We start from the raw sequence: 19,380 nt of genomic DNA, 5'->3' as shown, positions 1-19,380 counted from the left end.
CTGCCGGCCTGCATATGGAGCGCGTTTCTCGGCTGCGCTGGCTTCAAAGGCTGCCTTTGTAGAGCCGGCTTTGATTGGGCTGTGCACTGCCCATTTGACGGGGGAAAATCAGCGTGCTGCACAAGAGCCCCTTGTGATGGCAGGAATAGCCTGATGTGGCCCTAATTTGCTATCGCAGACGGACATCTGAACACAGTTTCAGGCTGGTTTGTAACAACAAGGCAATTAGTTGTGATAATCATAGCCGGTGTGTCAGCTGTGCACTCTTGTTTGTAATTTGCTAATGAAGGAATTGTAACTTTGATTAGGTTCAGTTTCATTTAGACCTTATTATATAAGAGAACATTTACAGCTGTAATGTGTGGCCTTAATTAAACTTCCTCATTACACAACAGGACTTGAATTCACGGATTTGTTTTGGTCTGTTTTACTAGCCTAGATGCACTTTCATTAGCCCGGAAACTGAATGCTGAATTGTAGCTCAGAACGCACTTTGAAAGGCAAAAGCAATACTGGAATCTAATGCAAAGTGTTTGGGTAAATGAGATCATTTACTTTTCCAAATTAAATTACGCTGAATTCATGCAGTTAAGAACACTGCGCTAAGCATTTGCATGGGGTGCTTTACAAACGGTTTCTGCAGTAGTGTTTGCAAGTATTTGCTTTCATGCGAGCTACCATGCTGCAGGCAGCACCAGTGCCAAGTGAAGCAGCTTATTTTCTTCCCATGCAGTTCTTTTCCAGTTTCTTTTGGTTGCTTTGCTGCTTTTCAGATTCTCCCTTCCCTCTTCCCATGTGCTTCCGAACCTTACCTGGCTCCCGGCTCAGCTTGTGGAGGAGTCCACCATCTCCTGTTTGGTGCTGCTGTTGTGGAGGTTCTTTGTGTATTGTTTTATGCTGGGGTGAGGAAGAGGGGAGATGGCTTTGTACTCACGCTTGTAGTGATTTCCTTTCTCAAAGCAGTTAGACTTGTTGGGGCCATCGGGCCGCAGAAGCCTAGTCGTGTCTGTGAATCTTTAGGAGACAAATTTTAATCAAACACAGCAGTGTGACACCAGATAAGCTCCGTGTTTGGCTCAGTGTTCAGAGGAGGAGATTGCAGGCACCTGAAACAAGCTACGTTTTTTTTCTCCAGCTTTTGTGTGCTATGAGATGGGTTAAACCGACCGGATTCTTTCAGGTAATGCTAATTAAACAAAACAGACTGTGAGTGCAGCTGAGAATAAAAAATGCATTGGGAAACATGCCTCTCCCAGTGTTTATTTGATGGGTGCATACTCTTCTAAATGGCACTGCATGAAATTAATTTGTGTAAAAATACATGTTTAGGACAGGTGAGATAAGATTTTAAGTGGGATCACGCTGCAGCACAATTAAGGCATCCTCTACAATCACTTGGAATTTCTGTATTGAAAATTTCATCCTCCCACCCCTGCTTTATTTGTGAAGTAAAAGAAGATGGAGCAGGGGGAAAAACAAAACTTTTTTTTTAATTAGAAACATAGAACTTCCAGAGGAAATGGAAATGTGTTTGTGTACTGACAGAGTTCAATGGCAGTTGAAATACACGTATTAGTTTGAAGTGGCTTTTGATTACAAATTGTACTGTTCTGAGTTAGTGTAAATCTTTCACCATCAGACAAGGCTCTGAAATGAGGCACTGGGGAAGCTTTCTCCTGTCCACTGTTCAGATAGCTCTTACTTAGAGGTGGTGCTAAGTTACATTGCTGATCTGACTGTTATTGGTGCGTTCTACAGGTGTGAGACACTTGGAGCTCTCTCTGAGGAAGTAGAAATTCCTGCTAGAAAAGATGATCTCTGTTGCATTTAATGCATTAACTGTGAATAAGACAGAGGGATGTGAAAAGGAACATTCAGACCTAAAAACTTCAGTAATATGTCATGCTACTGTGCTGCTTTCAATGAGAAACCCCTTCCATCAGGATGTTTCAGTGACAAATGGTCAGTGAATAGAAAGAGAAATCTCCTTTCAGGAAGCTGAATGCAGATTGTAGTATTCACAGAGTTGCTGTGGAAAAGCTTTCTTATTATATTCTTAAAAGAGTCTTTTTAATCTTTGTCCCCGTGTTTTCCAGTCTTTCCTCCCATTAGCCCAAAAGTCACATTGCTGCACCATCCCAGCCTGCAATTACCAGTCACCTCCAGTTACATTAAACGTCCCACGACTTCTTGAAGCTGCTCTTGAGCAAGGTGCCTTTGCCAGCTTCGTGCACATACCCTCATCTTCCAAGGGAGTCAATGACCAGACCTTTTTAATCCCACTGTCAGTACTTTGTTTTTCCCTTTGGAGGTGCTTTGGGTTTGTGCATGGCAGTAATACTTATGAGCTGTGGCGATGTGCCTCTGGTTGTAGGGAGTAAATCTGAGCTTGCTCTTGCAGCTTGCTGCCTCTCTTCTGTTGATTGAGCTTGTTAGCACATTTAAATAATTATTTTTTAAAAAGCCATGGGAAGGTTCGGGTTGAAATTCAGAGAGCGTTCCGTGTTCCTTGGTACTTGAAAAAAGGGTTATTCAAGAACAGCTAATAGAGAAGTCTTAACGTTGAGATGGTGGACTCAGAGGCTTAGTTATGTGATAGATTTTGTGCTGCCTCACTGTAGGTTCCTCTTATCTACCCAGGGTGTCCCAGAAATCAGAAGCAATGTCTCCCAACTTGAAGGAAAGTTAATTGGAGATTGGAGATGTTCTCTTTTCAAAAAGAAAGAAAGACAGAAAGAAAACTCATCTGAGCTCGAGGGGTATGCAGAAGTGGAGGGGAAGAACTGGTATTGGGCAGGTGTGCTTCTGTGCTTCTTCCAGTCCGAAGAAGCAGAGCTGAACCTGCTCCTTCTTTCCCCTTATGGACCCCTGAGTTCCTGAGGGCCTGGAGGAAGTAGGCACAGTTATAAAAGGAGTTTGCTTCCTTGCAAGGGAACACCTCGCTCCTTACTGACTTTAATTTGAAGCAATGGAGTTGAAAGGAGATGATTTTCTTATTTTTTCTTCTTTTTTTTTTTTTTTTTTCTGAGTGCTATAATTTCCCTATGCTGCTAAACATGGTTTTATTCAGCTAAGCCATTTAAAACTGTTTTGAAGAACCCTACAGTTTTTCAGCAGAAGCCCAAAATGTAAGCAACAAAAAGTTGGCGTGTTGTCAAAATGTGAGTGGTAGCTTTTTGCAAAGCTACTCTAAGGTGAATTACATTTAGGAGGTTCAGTGTAAGGGAGAAATAGAAGAAAACTGCTCAAAAGTGAGAGGCTGGGTTTTGCTTACGTGGCAGCATCAATGTGCCATCCAGTCCCTGCTCCCAGCTTCCTCAGAGGACTTGGGCTGTGCCATAACTTTCCAACAAGAACGCTGAGGTTGCGTTTAACACCTTTTGTGTTAGGGAGAAGATTAGGCTGAATGGTTTCCTCGATATGAAATGTCCTCTGCTCAAAACCACATAGGCTGAAAATGAAGGCTGGTATCTTGATAGCCTGAGTTGAATGCTCTGAGGTGTGTGTTAGGCTCTGTGTCAGAGTGACATACTTTCCAGCATGTTTGGGTTTTTGCAGCGTTTTGGGAAGATTACTTTGTTTTCTGCAGTCTTGCAGTAGAGCATATTCAAATAATAATAATAAAAAAAAAATGACAACAAGAGAAATAAAAGCAAGAAGCTCAGCTCAGCGGTGAGTGGGCTTGTCATGTATTAATTTTTCATTGCTGTGGAGAATTGTACATACATAATCACTTGATTGCAGTGGGAGTTAGCGAGCTCCTATGGTGTCATTTGCATAAATCTTGTTAAGTCAATGGCAGTTAATGAAGTACAAATGAGCCTGGAGAAGGTGACATGCAAATCGTGGGTGGCAGATGGGAGGTCTGTTTTTGGGATGGCAGCTGTGTGCTTTTTCTTTTTTTTTTTTTTTTCCTCCCTCCTCTCCCCCCTCCCTCCCAGACTGGAGCGTAAATAAATACGCAGGAGCTTGCCTCGACTTTCTGCTTCCAGATTCTCATCTTTGGCATTTGCACTTATCACAGGTGCCCATGTTATTGTATAGCTGAACTATGTCACCTCGACTGCTCTTTTACCAAAAGCCATCCCACCAAAGGGGTTTGCATTTTGACAGGTGACCCAAACCTTGCTCACAGTGAGCAGTGCTGTGCTTCTTGTGCCCCCGGATTCCAGCGCAGCTCCCGAGTGCATCGTTTAGGGACAGCAAACATGAAACCCTGGCTTGAGCAGAAATGTTCTCATGTTTCATATTAGCTGATGGCATAGCGAAAAATTTGCCATCCATGACTTGCAAAGGTGAACTTCAGAATCCATTCACTTCTCTGTTTGCAAATGGCTGTGTTAATGGAGAAAGCTGAATATCTTATTCAGTCTTTACTTTTAGGTGATATTTCAGATGACCTTCTTTGCCCACTAGCGTGGCACATTTAAATACATTAAAATAATCCTTGAATGAAATTAAGCATTTTGTCTTTTTTACTCCGAAATAAAAATGGTAAACATTTTTAGGGCTGAGATATTGGTGGGGTTCTACCAGCAAACTGGGTGGGAGTTTTGCTTTTAGGAAGAAGAGCTTTTGATGCCTGAGTGGCACTTTTGTCCTTAAGATGAGCACGGAGAAAAACAGAACTTCCTATTTTATAAAAGGTCACGGTAAACTTGGGAAAAATAATGTTAAAATGCTTTCAACAAATGTCAGAGTTTGTATGAAAAATGTCACCGGTCCCATAACGTCTGCAGTATTTGAGGTGTTGTGTTTTGCAATCCTTTATCAGCAATTCTTTCAAGTGACTTTTAAGTCAAGTTGTGCACTCCCAAGAGTTTCAGCTTTCGTTTGAAGCCTAGCCATTGTATTGTCAATTTTCAGTGCTTTCACGTGTGTCCTTGTCTTTGAGTGTCTCTGAAGCAACGTTCCAAACATTTCCTAACCAGGAAAAAAAATCCGTGTTGTTTCTAAGATGTTCTTAGAAAAGCCATGGTACAGAATTTGTGTTTAATTCAGGTGTTTGCTAGTGAACTCTCCTAGATAATCTGTGTACTACTCCACAGAAAGAGTCGTGGGGCAACCAGGCAGTGCTTCATAGGTGTCTGGAGAGAAACTTTGCTGGTAAACTCCAGCAGCTTGCCTCCTGCAGCCCACCAAGCACACGTCCTGTGGTGAGTGAGTGGTGCAGAGGTAGGAGGGGGCAGCTTCTTGTCACCCTTAAGCACGTTCAGGCTTAGGCAGTGTTTAGTCTGCGTTTCCTTCTGTGTTACTTCTCACTGAATCCCCAGTTATCGGTTTGTAAGCTTTTAGCTCAGGTAGGTGGGACAAACGCCTTTATTCCTTATGATTGTCATTCCGTTGAGGATGGCATTTTTGCCTAGTGTAATTGTTCTGATCTCCTGCCTGTCTGCTGCTCTGTGCCCCTCAGCTCCCTTCCTTTCCTCTCTTCAGCACTCTCAGTCCTGCTGTCTCCTCTCGATTACTATTTTTCCCCTTCCTAACCTCATTTTCCTTTAAGCTTTAGCTCTAGATGGGATGTTTCTGTGTAGAGTCAAGCATGCATGGTTTTCTGCAGAATAACAGCGCTTCAGAGTCCTTTATTTTGGCAAGTCTGGTAGTGACTTTGAAATAGGACTTGAGAAGTGACGGTGTGCCACATCCAGTCAGTCAAACTGATTTGCTTAATCCTTCTCACTAGCCGAAGAGCTCCGCAGTGCTGCAGGCAAGTGTCAGACCTGAGAGCCACCATCGACATGAACAACAAATGCTTTTTGCAGCAGGTTTTGTAAATGTTTACTTTGAGTCGACCAAAAGAGAGTACAAATAAGCAACCTTCTTAGTGTCTCCTCCTGCTGAATTCATCTGACTTGACAGGGTGAAGGAAGCTGGTATAGTGAGAGCAGGGTGCGCCCCCCTGCAGCAGCTTGCATGTAAGCAGGCCTGGGCTGGTGCTGAGCTCCGCAGCTCACCCTATTGCTCTTCCATCTGCATGCAGCATCAAACTCTGTTCTGGAGTAATGCATTTCAAAAGAAAGCCAACAGCAGATGTCTGGAGGACCTGTACTTCTCCAGGATGCTTTAAATGGCACACGTGTCCTCGGTAACCTGACCTGCAGCCTGAGCTCGTGGCTCCTCCACACAGAGCCCCAGGGCACTGCCATGTGCTGCTGCTCTGTTCTCTGCCCCAGAGGACTTACCAGGTTCCCGGAGGCTTTAAAGAGCTCTTTGCCATCCAGGATTGGTGACTCCAGAGGGTGGCTTTCCAAAATTTAGAAATGACACGACTGACAAGGCACTGGCAAATGGCAGACTTTCATTTATTTATGTCTACCGTGAGGTGTAATTTACCCTGTCACGCTTCTGTCTAATCACAGTAATCAGGATCCAGATATGCTTGTACAAACACAAGAGTATGGGTGTTAGCCAAATAACTCTTAGTGCTGAAATCTTCTGTGTAATTCCTCTGCAATTGTTTATAATCAGAACATACACATTTTTGCCGTGTTTTTAATTAGTTGATTACTAGTTATAAAATGTTTTGTGCTCACTGTGGTTCTGTAAATTGTTAACTGGTAGCGACCAGTATAATTAAATATTTCAGAACACTTGGCTATGGTTGCATTGAACTGTGAAGAAATAATGTTATATAGCCAATCAAAAAGAGATACTTGTAAACTCATTTAAAGCGTCAGAGTGTGTTAGGACTATCATGGTGATGCTTATTGCAGGAGAAATTAAAGATACAGTTTTGTGCTAAGAGGCAATACAGAAATTAGTTCCTGAATTAGTTGTTAATTGATTTGGTAATTCCCTCGGGTCTGCATGCTCTTTTTTCCTTTTTCATTGTTGCATTCAGTTAACAGTGACTATTCCCAGTGCACTTGAAATATTTTTTCCAATTAGATCAAATGTGCCCTTACGTCAGAAGAAGAGCTCCAGCTTTGCATTCACCTGCTTGGAACAGCATTTCATTTGATTGTGAAAGCTGTTTCGTTGTGCTGGTGGTGGTTTCCAGACACCGTCCCAAGAAAAGCAGTTGTGCTGACTATGTGAAATGAAATAGCACGTAAAGGTTCCTGGATTTCTTTTAGAATGAAGATCCTGTCATTAATGATTACTTTTTCTTCAATTTTCTTCAATTACCTCAGTTGCAATGGATTTGTCACCCGTAAAGCCCAACGCCTGCTATTTTGTAGGTATCCTCAGTGAATCTGTGCAGTCCAGCTCGGTGCACTGCTCTGCTGAAAACCCAACACAACCCTCAAAGCTCCGAGCGTTAAACCCTCCCTGCCTGAAGTTAAGGTTCCTACCTGTGTCAGTCCAGGGGAGTTTTGCCCCATTGGGTTTTAGCCAAAGGAGGCATGCACAGGTAGGAACCCCAGCACCCCTCAGACTGGGACAGTTTCTCTCCTCCCACCACCCAGTCCCACTGAGGCACCTACTTCTTCCCCCTGTCTGGGTTCTACCGTTTTCCCTTCATGAGTTGTCCAAAGGTTGCAGAAGAAAGCTGGGATTTGGGTGTTTCTGTTATGAGGACTGAATTTCTTCAGTGTTTCTTTTAATTGATGTCCACCTGGTATTTAAGAGGCCCTAAAATGCAAGTTTTCTGTCTCCCATCCTATGAATTGCTCTTGATACAGCTCTTACTCCCTGCGAAATTGTACTGGCAGTCTCAAGCATGCATAGACAAAGTGAGCAGCACGTATAGTTAGTCCTTATTTTATCAGTTTCCAATTAATGTCTGGTAGGGGTTGAGGTGATGTTCGAGAGTTATGGAAGCCTTACAGTAATATTATTTTCCGAAAATTGAATTCTATAGTGATGTGCATATGGCTTTCATACCTCTGAGGATCTATAAATGAGACATTAGTAATACAGTTTTTAGAGAAATTATCTTCCTATCAATGTTTTAACTGCCTCTCACCCTAAGAAGCTACAACTGTCAGTGGGAGCCTCTTGGATTTTCCTAACAGAATCAAGCTGTGGTAGAGAGGCACTGACTTACTCATAACTTTTCCCAGCTTACAAATCTGTCTTTATGGTGCATTACATTATAAACATGATTACTCAGTGTACTTAATAAAGAATTACGTTTGAATGTTTATCACTGTCACTTGTGGCAGTGGACACAATTTCAAAGGTAACATTCAGCTTAGATGACCAAACTTCAAGAAGTGAGCAAAAGTAAGGCAAGGGTAAGAAGAAAAGTAACAAAGAACTTAAGGAAGAAGTGGGGCTGCGTGCCTGCAAAAGGAAAACCAAGCATTGTATTCCAAACCTGTGTGCATTGTGTTCAAAACCTGTGTGCGTTGGAAGCAAGAGCAGAACACGGTGGAGAGGTGTCAGAGTGCTTTGGAGGAGAGGAGGAGGGAATGATCGAAAGCAATATAGGTATAAAAGAGAACATCAATAAAAAAAGCCATAATACGACTTTAAAAAATTTATTAGAATTTTCCAGTGCTGAAATGGTGTCATATATCAAGGTGGCATCTCAATGTGACATGCAGAGATTGGCAGGAAGGAGGTCACTAAGGTATCTTCACTGTTGCCCTTAGGCTAAGAGCTGGCCCTTAGCCAGAAGCCTTGACTGAGCTTGTTGTACATAGAGGCTGCTTTAATAGTTTATCTCCATATCACAGAAATGCTTACAAGAGGCATTCTTCTTTATTTGAGCCATCTGTAGCTCTCCTTGAGAATTAAAAAAAGAAGAAGAATGAAAAAAAAGCAACTTACTGAAACTGTGGAATGACCCAGTGGCTTATTGAGTGCATCATTTTATAAATGGTGGGTGGAAATAATTGACCTTACGTTATTTTTAGTACACGAGATCTGCTGATGCCTTCGTACTAGTGATCTCTCATTGAGTGATAATGGGGATAAAGAAAATTGCTGCAAATCCTTCAGGACCGAGATTTGCTTTCAAAGCCGTGCTCGTTGTGTGTTGGTTCTTCTTTCATGGAAGCTGGTTGACACAAATGTCTTTGTTTCGAGGAGCTGCTCTCTATTGGAGGTGAGCCTGTATGTGTCTGTGCTAACTTGGGTGGCTGCAGCTCTTCCTCTGAGGGCACGAGTGAGGAATTAGGAGGAAGAAGTGACATAACAAGATTAAGTGGAGCGCTTATGACAGTTACCAAGTGAGACTGCCTGATAGACTTTGGTTGACACGATGATTATTAATATGTTGTAAAGATGTTTTGGGGATTCCGCCATATTTGTATGGTTGCCAGCAAAATGTTGACAGTTGCATTGTGGTTAATAAATTCATTTAGATTTATAAGCATTGTTTACAGAACCTGTTCGCCTGCTGAAACTCTAACAGCATCTGTTCCTTCTTACTAATTAACTGCTAATTACGAATGAGCTTTGTGTGTTTGTCAGTATAACTGGCTCATGCATTTTGTAAGGAACATTAACAAATTGATTTACATAGTGGTAAAGCAATCAAAAGAGTAAACTGAACAGCACGCATTTAAAGCCCTTTAGCCTAATTTTTTGAACGAGGCAAACCTTGGGCATCCGAAATATTTTCATAATTCTTTTGCTACCCTTTAATTTTGAGGTAATTGCGTGTAAGTCTGAATCGGGGGCTGTTGGTCCACCATCCCTCGTTGTGTTTTCATTCAAAAAGTAAAAGCTTTGGCACTACTGGTGTTTCACGTTTGTGGACCCATTTATGCAGAGTGTAAATAGCGATGGCTAATGGCAAACGGCAGTGGGGTGAAGAAGGGGCATTGCTGGTGGTGGGGGCAGTAGGCTCTGTGGAACGTAGGTACTCTGTGCAGTCTCTGACATGGCAGCTGTGGTGCTCACTGCCTTTTTGTTAGAATGCCCTTCTCTCTAAACCTACTTCTATTCTTCGAAACCCTTCTGACTCCGGTGATTAGCAGCGCATCTCGGCAGATGGGCCAGATGTTGGCACTTAAATATTTTGAATTTAAATGGAATAATTCAGCAGCGCAACTCTTGAAAATAAAGCTAACCAAAATCATTAATTTATTTTGCTCGGGTTCGGATAAGGAGAAAAATCAGAGAACTGCACCTTGTGTTTGTCAGAATCCTTTTCTTGATGATAAATTTGAGGTCATCAGATGACATGGGGATATTTCAGATACAGTTGTCCCAGAGTTGTAAAGCTGGAAATGAAGACTGCAGTAACACAAACATACAGCTGCAGGACTGAGCTTTCCTGAGTGGCTTAATGTAAGTGTGAGAAATAGCGTGGTGTATATATAGAATAAAACTTGCCAGAAAAGCTTGATTGCTTTTTTGATAGAAATTCAGAATAAGTGGATGAAGCAAACATAACAGATGCAAAATGTTTGGATTTTAGTAAAGCATTTTGAAAATGCCTTGCTGACTCTTAATTGAAAATGTATTCAGATTCATTTGGCTAAAAACTGTGATGTGGATTGAAAACAGTCTGCATGATCGTAAACAAGTTGGAGCTGGAGCACAGTTGGGGCTGGCTGGAAGCAAGACAACAGGGCTTGGTTGAGCACCAGGCCTGCTTCCATGCAGCAGTACCATCAGTGTTGGGGTTGTGAGTGGAAGCAAACAGACAGCAACCGCAGTTGTGATCTGTATTATAAACAGTAGAGAGAGGCACGTCTTGAAGGTTACAAGGACCAGAGATGGTGATAAATTGAACCAGGTTTGATGCAAACAGATGCAGATCTGTTAACAGAAGCGTAATAATCTTATTCTGTCCAAACCGGTTGCATGTCAGACTGTTCTTCTCGTTTCGTTGTTGCTTGTGGTATGTGCCACTGCTGTCTGCCTGCTTGAAGAAGTCTGTTTCTATCCTCCTTTAGACTCACGGTGAAATCAAAAGCAATATGGTAGAGTAATCTCTCTACCATATCTACCAATCTACTCAGGGTGATGGGAGATGAACCGAAACTGCTAATTTGAATTGAAACCCAGCTGCCCTCATTTTTGTTATTTCAACCCAGTTTTGGAGCGTGTTCTGTACGAAGACACTTCTCTAACAACCCTCATTGGCATAGAGCTGTTGATGTGCCTGGAATGGGCACTCCCAGTGCAGTGCTAGTCAGGTTTTGCAGTACAACGCACACAGAAAACCAAGTGGATTAAGTTCTCCAAAGTCAGTAGCTTCTCTTCCAAACATGAACAACTGGGTTTTCAGTCTTGTGCTCCAAACCAGGCCCCGAAGTGACATGTGCGTGGAAGTTCAGTGTGGTTTCAGATTTGGGAATTGAGTGCAAGAAAAGGTGGATGCGCTTTGAGAATAAAACAGCATTGCGTCGCAGGAGAAAAGGGATCTGACTCGAGCATCAGGAATGGCCATTTAAGAAGCATAATCTAAGATGCATGCAGCTTTTTTTTTAATGTTAAGCTGAGTGATGAGGCAAAGTGCTCAAGGTGGTACTGGAGGGAGAATCCCAGCTCTGTGGCTCTGCTGGCAGATGGGTCTGTCCGAAGGTCTCTGGAACTTCCCATGGCAGCACTAATCAGTGTATGTTTGCACTAGTAATGTGGGTTCTTGTATCTCACGACTGCTTAGAAGATGAGAGGGGAAATGACTTCTAATTGTAAAATTATATGTAGGGATTTGGAGTGTTTGCCAGGAAAAGAACTGCAGCTGATCTACTGTGAGACACAAGCACACAGCTGTGGATGGTTATAAGGAGCTTATTTCAGGCTTAATTCTAAGCGAAACTTACTGGGCTTTGGGGGCTGTCAGACTCTAAAATTCTTTTTTTAAAGGAACGGTATGGAAAAAAAAAAGTAATAACATGGACTTTCATGGGGGGGAAAAAAGGGAGTGGGGAGAGCTATTGAGACGTGTAAACAGATTGTGTGAGCCCGATCACAGAGTTCATTTCTTTCCCCTTTGTGGCGAGTATGATTCTTTGTCACAAAAGAAAAATACCAAGACGTACCATTTGCAGAATGGTTTATAGTACAGTATATCACCCTATTATGAGTGACAGTATTTAAATGGTTGGGTAGAGAGCTGGAGAACTGCAAATCAAGCTGCTAGGTTAACGTCTAATGCTCTCTTCTCTTGTGTGAATATTTCAGGAGGGAAAAATTAAGAAATCTTTGAGTGCAGCAGGTATCGGAAGGGAAAATCAATTAAAATAGCAGGGCAAGTGGTTGAATTGTTTAGAAATTCTGAAGGTGAGTTACAGAACAGAAGAGAACAGGGAATGGTTAAGAAGCAGGTATCATCGCTTATAGAATCAATTTTAAAAGCTGCTCCCTGACCAAATTCAAAAAGGACAGTGGGCAAAGTGATGCTCTGAGAATTGTAGGAGAGAGAAAAGGAGAGGAGGGAGCTCTGAGCGTACTGGGTGAGGAAGAAAAGAATTACTGGGATGCAAACTGAGTAAGTATAGAAATACATGGTTGGTGTATTTCCTGTCTGACAAACACTCAGCTCTTGCTATTAAAAATGAAAATGAAGAAAAAAAAACCACCAAAAACCCAGCAGGGCACGTTGTGTGTGTTAGGTCTCCTGAAATATGTATTTTTTTTTTTGGATTTCCAATGCTGTGTGTGGCAGCTGAGCTGCACAAACCCGTTCTGGTGCTGTAAGAGGGCAGTGCATCCCAGTGTTACTGCTGGTACTGAGCAGTACTGAGGTTAATGGCATGGCAAGGAACTTCAGAATGCTTTCTGAATCATCCTTTTGTATGGTAAATGTTGCTCTCTGTTTTTAAGTGTGGATGAGAAACAAAAAGTGCATGATCATAGTTGTTAGTGCTTTAATCTTGCAGCCTAGTGATTCCTGATACAGACTAAGTGACACTTAATTCAGATTCAGTGACGTTTCTTATTGTCAGTGTGATGTGGTGAAGAAATAGGTTTATTGAATCTTACGGAGCACAAAGGTGGCAAACTCTCTGCTTCTGTAGAAGGGGAGGCGGCAGACAAAAGCATTGGGCTATAAAGGTAAGAGGAGGATAGGAGAGCATGCCAATATGATGGATAACAGAAATAGAGAAGCAGAACTCACACGGAAAATAGTGCTGCTGTGAGAGCTCAGGTGAAAATGAAAGGGAAACAAAATCTATAGTAAACAGGTAAGAGGAAGGAGGAGAAATATTGAACGATGGCTGTTGAACAAAGATAGGAAGCAAAAACAAGAAAACAGGTGACGTTCAATAACATCTAAAAATCTTAAGCATCTTTCAGAAAGTAGCACTGCAGTCCCTAGAGGTGCCTGGTTCCTAAGGTGCCTAAGCATGAAGCACGGTGATTGATTGCCAACTTGAAGCAATGCATCGGTGCTCCTGGTGCTCTGCTATTTCGGCACATTGTCAATGCCTCTGAGCTGTTTCCAATTGAACGGTCTTAAGAGCTTTCAGTCTATAGATTTTGGTAACAAACGCATTGGAGTTGATACATGCAAGCTGTCAGAGTGCAAGTTTCCCCACTGTTGAAATCTGAAGGCAAAATATCAGCATCTGTCCGGAACAGTTCTGATGTTGTGAAAATAATTACCTAAAATACGTAAGATGGAGGTTTCTTTTTCTGGAGGAGGAACAAAGTGTCTTAAGAGAGTCTGTCTAGAGCATTATGTGGGCCAGGACTACCTTCCAGAGCAGGATGAGCGTGCAGAAATACTGACCTGCAGTGCTAAGCAGAGGGGTTTGATGAGGTTGGTTATGCCAGGCAAAGGCTTCAAAAAGCAGTCAGTCTTCCCTATGTAATACAGATGTGTTTGGAGAAGGTCTGAGAGAGAAAACTCATTTCTGGATCGTGGCAGATAGAGCCTCCCTTTGTTCAGGGATTGGAATATCATGCTTCTTTTAGTTTTAGTCTCCTGCAGGAATATTTTTTTGTAGGTCATTTCTGTACTGTCAGAATGCTGCTGATGTGCTGCTCCCAGAGAGATCACTGTTGTGGGCTGGGCAGATGTGGCACGAGTTTACTCCTGTGTAACACAGCAGTGCTTGGGCACATGATTTGCTTTCCTTGTTTGTAGCTTTTGGCTTCTCCTACTGCAACTCTGAAACAGACAGCTCCTGTTTTTACTTACCTCTGAGATCCCAAAAGATTAAGCTGACCCAGCTGGTTGAAAACTCATATTTCCAGATAGTTTGCATTTCTGTGCACGTTTTAAGAACAAATTTCAATAGGTGGTGTATATAAAGTAAGGTTCTGTGTGTCCTCAGCAAAGCTGGGTTTTAAGAGCTTGCGATTAATTACTTCCATGATTTTGAATAATTTGTTACCACAGATATTTTTGTGTGCTTTGTATTGTGGGAGAAATAGCAGTGACTGTTGTATCTTTATTTGAAGTAGCAACAATATGATGCAGAAATTCTTGTGGTTTTTCTGACAGCAGGGCATCAATCAATAGGCGAATGCATTCTCCAAAGGATTCTCCTGTGCAGTTATTCATGTTTACTCATAATTGTTTTAATTTTTATCGACATGCTTTGAGATTTTGAATTTTAGATATTTTCTTTGGGAAGACGCACCGATGTCTCTTGGGATTTTGTTTGTTTGTTTTTGTTACAAATAGAACTTGAATTTGAGACACGTACATCCTCAAGGTAGATAATAATCGTAATCATCAAGATAAGCAGTGAAACCCTGACAGGCAAGTGTTTCCCCATGTGATGCATCTCTCTCTCCACCATGTTGATCTGAGCTCCGATGAGCTCAGCCCTCCTCACTCCATCTCCAGCCTTCCCACCATCACACTGCCTAAACCCTCTGTGGCCAGTTAGGTTTATATATCACCTAAGGAGCTATACCTTAAGAACCTGCTGAAAACCTAACTCGAAAAACCATTCTAAAAATGCTTTAATTTGTGTACAGCAGATACGATTGCGGTACATTTCCCAAAATGAGTTAGTAATCAGCCCTTGTAATAACGTGGGATTTCTCTTTCCCTAGGTCCTTTCCTTGCAAATGCCACAGGTATTATAGCAGCCTTAAGTCCGTCCCCAAGAGATGGAGACAGCTATGCTGACACACACCATTCTGTGCTCAGGTCCAGCTGCTCCCCAGCTAACACAATCCCTCACATTGCTCCTTACCTCAGCAGGAAACGTAATCCTTGGGTTACAGAGCCTTAGTTTGAAATGAAGTGTGTATTTACACCTCTGTTTGGACTCTGAGCAGGGGCAGAGGAAGCATAGCCAGGGGTTCTGTGCAGAGAAAATGTGTTGAGAAGTTTAGAAGGACAGATGTAGAAAATGGAACATAAGTAGCTACGGCTTGGTTTTGGTTTTCTTTAATTATCTGTCTGTCCTGTACAAGCACTTTCCAACACCTCATTAATAGGGATTTTGTCTGGTCCTGTCTGTGAAGAGTTGTCACCATTAAGCTAGTTATAATAGTGACAAATTAATGCACATCTGCACTTTTCCCTATGGTGTGCAAAGAATAATGTACTACACAAACTGCTTGGAGAAACCACGGTTTAAATATTTTAGTGATGTGATATCTAACACTGACCTGACAGATCTCTAATAACTTATTGGTAGTGTTCACTTTATAATGTTGCTGCACAATAAATGTGGTTTTTCCCTGGTTATTTAGTTTGGAGGATCCCTGAATTGGTCTCCCTTCATCTGAAAGGTATCCTGGAGATGGTGTTTGCCAGAGCTCTAAGTAAAAATGACTTTGTTCTCTGCTATGTTAAATTGGCTGGTTAATTCTCGTGTTATTTACCCTGTAATTCATTAGTTTTACTCTACCATTGGCAGCTGACAGGCTGTAATTTCATGCCTTGCAATAAAAGATGTCTCATAATCTGCTTCATTTAGCAGCAAGAGAATTTAATGAAATTAACTGCAGCCCTAATTATGCTAGTGAATACTAAAGACTGCTATCAAGTTTCCTCAGAAAAGGACAAGGTCCACCTCATGAAGGATTTAGAATATAATTTCCTGGGAAAAGTTGCAAATGTCTCCTTCTATTGGCCAACAAGGGCCAATTACAAGTGCTGATATGACTTTAATGAACTAGTTTATTCTGAGTATCTCTCAAGGAATTCTTTTACTATTATTTTCTAAATATTTGAGCAAATTTTAGCGGGTTCTCTGCTTTGCAATAACTGATCTGTGAACGTTTGTTTTACTCAGATTTCAAGGAACTTATCTACCTTGTTGTGGGACCTTATTGATGAATGCATCATGAATGTTGGCCTTTTCCAGCCAACAAGGTAGCCCAAATACTGCCTACTTTTTAGAGTTATCTTGGGAGTTCTAAATCCCAGGGAATAACAAATACTCTTTCTGCCATGATTCATTAGAATTTCATAGCTAAATTACACGGAAACAAGAATTGAAAAGAAATATCAAGATTCAAAAGGAAGAGTAGTGCAGTCGTGTGACTGCGAAAGGAGAATAGATGCTGAGGAGTGTTCCTGGGGTGATGGAAGCAAGGAGGTTGTTCTTCACGGTTTTGTCAAGTACGTGATTTTTGTGTCTATTTTCAGCTTCGTATTTGAAAGGCCTTATTTTATTTGTGGCACGATTTTGTTGATTTCCATTTGGAGGCGTTGGTTGATGTATTTTTGCCAAATGCGTGCTAACTGCTCGCTGAGCGCTGCCACGCTTAAACAACACGATGTGAAATGTAACCACCATTTTATGGCTTAAACGATGTTAAATGTAGTTAATTGGAAAAACTTTTAACTGCAGAGAATTTCCCTATGAATAGCCTTCATAATAACCATCTCACTATAAAACGCAAAATGCTTTGCTCACAAGGACAACTGTACTATAAAGGTGAAGTGTATTGATCAAATTACCTGAGATAATAAACTTCGGATGAATAACTTCTATATTGATGAATGGGAGAAGTCTTCCTTTTTGCCTGATACTGTTGGTGTGATGGGAAGGCTATTGAGAGAACAGTGTTATACTGTGTGTGAATGTTTCAATCAATGTTTATATTTTTAAGTTAAATAGCAGTGTGAAATTGTTGGTGGAAAATTGCTTTGGAGTTTTTACTGTTTCTGTTCCAGTTTCTTTTATTCTAATCTTTCACTCGTTGTGAGTACAATTGTCTCCCTTTGGTTAAAAAGTTATAGGACTACATAAAACTGAGTGTTTATGGGGGAAAGACTTAAATTGGTTTGTATTTGCAACAGCTTGTAAAGCTAAATAAAGAAACAATAATGACCTTCTTCATATGCGTTAGGGAAAAGTGAGGGCAGAACACAACTGGACTCGAGTGCTGTCAAAGGGTTTTGGGCCTACAAAAGAGGAAGAAACACTGTGGAGCAGAGCAGAGAAACAAATGGGATGTTCTGTTTTTTGTGAAGAGCTGCTCAGAACGTGCTGTTCCTTTACTTTCTGATGAATGAGGATTTCATAAACTTGTTAGATCCATCTTGCTCTTCTCTCTCATAATTGTATCTACCATTCATAACACCTTGAGTTTCAGATGTGACCACAGGCGTACCTTGATGCCTTCAGGTATATAACTTGCAATAAACCTAATCCAGCCCTTTTTTTTATTTTAGCCTTTCAGAATACAAGAACAAAGCCTTTTGTTTTAATTCAGTCTATAGTAATTGCACATTGTAACGTTTATGGGTGAATAAGTTAAGAGTGCTGCACTGATTGAACATTTCGGAATATCTTCAGAATCCTCGCGTAGAATGGAGGCAATACAGAGTATTTAATATTTCTTTTGATGTCTGCAAAATATATAAAAAACTGACCTGAGATTGAAATGCACCACGATGTAGTTGTATAAATGTACTGCACAACAATTTGAAACAGACATAAAGCGGGATTCCTTTGTTCTACATGTTGGAAGAAATTATTGTTAGGGAAAAGTTTTGAGACAATGTGAAGTAATGTATGGATGTGATCACCTTGTTACATACATGTGCGTATAAATGCGTGTGTTTTCATAAGTACATGAATATGTGTGTATGTAAAATCCCCGTACAAAAAGGTAACAAACATTCTGTAGAAAGGGAAAAGCTGGAGCAGAGGGCAGCCAGAGCGAAGCAGAGATTTGAGAATCGCAGTTTATTCCAAAAAGGTGAGAAAGACAAGTCTGCTGCAGTCTTTGGAAGGAGATTAAGAGGCACTTTCTTTTATTGGCAAGGCTTGATTCTGCAAGGTGTTTGAGCTTGTGTCAAGTGCAACCTGAGGGGGCAAGAACTTCAGCTGGAGGAGAGGCCGCGCACCACAGGAATGGAGACTGGATGGAATGGAATCTGAATAGCAATAAAACAGGAACTTTTAAAGCGTTACATGCAAAATTCAGTTTGGGTTATTGGCAGCCCTTAGCTTGGTTAAGAGATTTTAGAGCTTGTTCCTTAAGCAGGATTCATTTTTGCTGGCTACCTTCGAGCTTTCGGTGAATAATGTTTAGTTGATACCTGTGAGCTACGCTGCCCAACTTTTAGCACCCAAAATTAAAAGCTCCATTTGAAATGTGAAATAGATCAGAAGCCCGTGGAGGCAGAAACTTGGCTGTGAAAGGGGGCTTTGATGTCCGTAATGTCTATTGTTTAATGTCTGGTTTTTGCTTTTAAATGCCAAGGCACAGCATGGAGGCCAGGCCCTCCCATGGTGCCACACAGGGTGCTTTGGGTGGTAGGGGGAAAAAAAGAGAAATGTTCCGTACTGTGAGGACAAGGTTGACAAGTACGAACGCTTTTGGAGATCTTTTTAAAGGAATTGTGCTATAAAGTGTGCAAATTCATGGTGAGCGTGCCGGGTGCGTGCATGTGTGCAAGAGAAAGTTAGCAGTCAGTCAGGTTTTTATCTCTTAATGAATAGAGACTGCTGAAGTAAGGGTTAGGTAATTGAGTTTATAATTAATTAGCCATAACCCTCATCAGATAAAGCAGTTGTCGAGATTTTTTTTTTTTTTTTTTTTTTTTATCTCCTTTCTCTCCCCAGGGCCTGCCCTTCTTTGTCCTTGCTCTGACAGCCAGCACTTATCTTGGGCCTAGGCCAGCCCCGCGCCCGCCATGCCCTCCCCCTGCAGCCGCGCGGTGGTCAGCCGCAGCCCGCATTGTCCTGCGTGGCTCCCAATCAGCCGGCTGTCGGGCGCAGGATGATGAATTAGCAGGAGGAGTGGACGCAGAGGTGAGGTCCAGATTGGGCTCCCGATAGCTGTGTTGGGCAGTCACTGAGAGCGGTCCTGACGTGCTGCTGACACGTCGCGACAAAAAGGGGAAGGAGGGAGACGCGGCGCGTGCCTCCAGAAAGTTAGGGTGCTACAAAGAGCCCTTAATTTCTCCTGCCGTGCAATTCGCCCAAACAATGCGGAGGAAATAAATTAGATTCTTTTGGGCGCCTTATCTCCCTTGCGTAGTGGGCTGACCTGCTCTGCCTGCAGTAGGGGCACACGCTTCAGATCCGTATCTTGAGAGCATCAAGGTGGTGAAAGGTGTCACGTCTCCGCTTGCTGAGCTAGATTAAGGGCATTCCGATGCCG

General features: G+C 41.9%; 1 protein-coding gene across 2 annotated transcripts in view; it reads left to right on the top strand.

The window, feature by feature from the left end:
* The window catches only part of AGAP1 (ArfGAP with GTPase domain, ankyrin repeat and PH domain 1), a gene marked incomplete at both ends in the record, with an annotated part of 281,406 nt that overhangs the window by 131,445 nt on the left and 130,581 nt on the right, over positions 1–19,380 (top strand). The gene's annotated exons all lie outside the window — the stretch shown is intronic.

Source organism: Tetrao urogallus, assembly GCF_951394365.1.
Source record: "Tetrao urogallus genome assembly, chromosome: 8".
NCBI lineage: Eukaryota > Metazoa > Chordata > Aves > Galliformes > Phasianidae > Tetrao > Tetrao urogallus.
Note: the sequence above shows the minus strand (reverse complement) of the source record. Positions and strands in the feature narration are given on the sequence as shown.